Raw genomic sequence first — 2,904 nt, forward strand, 5'->3', positions numbered from 1 at the left:
ACATGGTTTAGAATGCATCAGGAGGCACAATGAGTAAAGGAAGTGTATTGAAATTTTATCCTTGGCATGCTGCCTCCCAAGTAGACTATATAAAAGTCTTTGGTCCTGCGGCTCACAGTAACCAGAAAGCATCCATATCTGCAATTTTGATCTGCAAGCTTTTCCTATCTCTTCCCAGGTAATCTTTAACCTCTTTCTTGAACTTCAAATGTCATTTAAATTTCCAATTTGATAGGAGCTAACGATCTTGTATTTGTACTATACTGACCCTTTTAGTGTTCTCTCTATCCCAACAAGAAAGTAATATTCACAAGACACAGGCTTGGTTTTTCTTTTGCTTAGAGCAAGGCAATCAACACCTCTCCTGTCTTCATGATATTGGTAATTGTCTTAGTTAGGGTTTCAATTGCTGAGACAAAACACCATGACCAAAAAGCAAGTTGAGGAGCAAAGGGTTTGCTTGACTTACACTTCCAGATCAGAGTTCATCATTGGTGGAAGCCAGAATGGGAGTTCAAGGAGGCCTGGAATCTGAAGGCAGGAGCTGATACAGAGGGCATGGAGGGGAGATGCTTACTGCTTTCTGTCTTCTGGCATGTGCAGCCTGTTTTCTTATAGAACCCAGGATCATCCTTCCAGGGATGGTATCACCACCATGGGCTTGGCCCTCCCCCATTGATCACTAATAGAGAAAAATGCCTCACAGCTGTATCTCATGCATTTCTTCAACCAAGGCTCCTTCTCTGATGACTCTAGCTTGTGTCAAGTTGACACATAAAACCAGCCAGTACATGAACCAATGAAATGTTAACAGCACCATTTCCCTTGGTGGTGTCATATTATTGACTGGAATGTTCCTAGACTTCTCTTACTTTCTTACTACTGTGAAGAGACACCATGACAAAGACAACTTATAGAAGAGTTTATTGGGGGGTTTGCTTACAGTTCCAGAGGGTTGAGTCTATGACCATCATGGCAGAATACAGCAACAGATAGGCAGATATAGTGCTGGAACAGAGGCTGAGACCTTACATCTGACCCATAAGCAGGAGGCAGAGAGAGCAAGAGAATGGAAAGGCCTGGGCTTTTAAAACCTCAAAGCCCAGTGACATACCTCCTAACTCTTCCTAAGCAGTTCCATCAGCTGTGGATCAAGCATTCACATGTATGTGTCTATGGTGGTCATTCTTACGTGTACCATCAGTTTTTTCTTGGTGTGTGGTATATGTAGTGTTCTGTAGATGTGTATGGACATGCATGTAATGACCAGAGGTAACACTAGGTGTCACCCTCTACGGCTTATTATCGTCATTTGCAACAGCATCTTTCACTAAACATGGAGCACACCAATTCAGTGAGGCTGGCTGGTCCGTTCAGAGTTAATCCTGGCCTCATGTCCCCAGAACTGGAATCATCAACATGAGCCACTGCATCTGATCTGAACCCAGGTCCTCATGACTGTGTGGCAAACACTTGACTATCTTCCCAGGCCTTGAAATAGCCCTAGTTGTAAAGATTGCTTATTCTGTCAGGTGCATTTTTACTTTGCCAATCATTTGTGGAGTTTTCATTTTTTCACTTGTGAAGTTTTAATTTTTGAATTAAAAAAAAAGACCACAGATGTATTACCCATTTAAAAAAATAAGTTAGGGGTTGGAGAGATAGCTCAGTCATTAAAGGGCTGGGCTCACAAACATAAAGAAAAGACCCTTCAATTAGGAAATATTGGTACATGTTTATTGTCTTCTAATGGTAGTGTGACAGATCTACATTAATATGTTTTGGTTAACAGAATCAGTTTGCTCAGTTGATTTGATATCATTCTAATGAAAACAGAGTGAGACCTGACCATGTGTAGTATGTCCTTCTGGCCCTGTTTGCCAGTCTCTGTTAATCTGCAAGCCATTCACAAACATCACCACTCCAAACACACTGGCAACACATTCAAAGGTGGAGGGGACACTGTATTATTTAGTTGACGGTTTGAAACATCTTACTAGAGGTTCTCTGGGGCGGTGGGTGGGGTGGGGAGAATAGTGAATTAAAAAAAAACACTATTGAATTAATTTCTTGTTTTAAGACATACAGAAAACAGAAGTAGAAATAGAATTTTGAACTTCTTTTGTTTACCTTCTTGGGGGTGTAGAGGCATTGCTTGATTCACAGAGAAACAGACATTTGGTTACAAGAACACAGGGGAAGTCTGTATGAATCAAAGACTGTTTTACCCTTGTCCACTCTAGGCTATAAAATAGCATCAATATACTTTTTTTTTTTTTAAAATAAATTAGGCAACTAACAGAATTTTTGGATTTTTTAAGGAAACTCAAAATCACTTGTTTAAGAAAATGGAAATCTGTCTTGAGTTTTTAAGAATTTCTCTAGTTTTGGTCTCTGGAAAGCTGGAGGTCAGATGTGAACGGAATTGTGGAAGTATGAACTCTTGTTATACAGATGGCATCTATTCAGCACCCAGAAACTGTAGCCCTGGTTTCTGTAGCTCGCATGATCCAGCTGACATAAGGCTTCCCATTTCCGTGCTCTGAACTGTTATACACACAGCAAGCACTCTAGTCAAGAATTATGTGTCTCCCTCCACCCTGACAACCCCCAGGTTTACTGCATTTAGGATACTGCCTAGTGAGAGCAGGTGCTTTCCTGAGTTTTTGTTTCCAGACTCTTCTACCCTCCATTTATTTAACACAATTAATTTATAATCACATGGCACCTCCCTTTAAAACACCCAGGAAGTAAGGGTTAGCAAGGTTTCAAGGACCAAAAATAGCCTTACCTCCCACATCTTTCCATCATGGTTAAGTTGTGCATCCCAGATGTTCAGAAGACCCAGCGTGCAGCGTCAAGGGGCAAAGCTACTCATTACAGACAGAACTTTAGGACGAGCGG

Source organism: Myodes glareolus, chromosome 1 (assembly GCF_982192425.1).
Source record: "Myodes glareolus chromosome 1, mMyoGla1.1, whole genome shotgun sequence".
In the NCBI taxonomy this organism is placed as follows: domain Eukaryota; kingdom Metazoa; phylum Chordata; class Mammalia; order Rodentia; family Cricetidae; genus Myodes; species Myodes glareolus.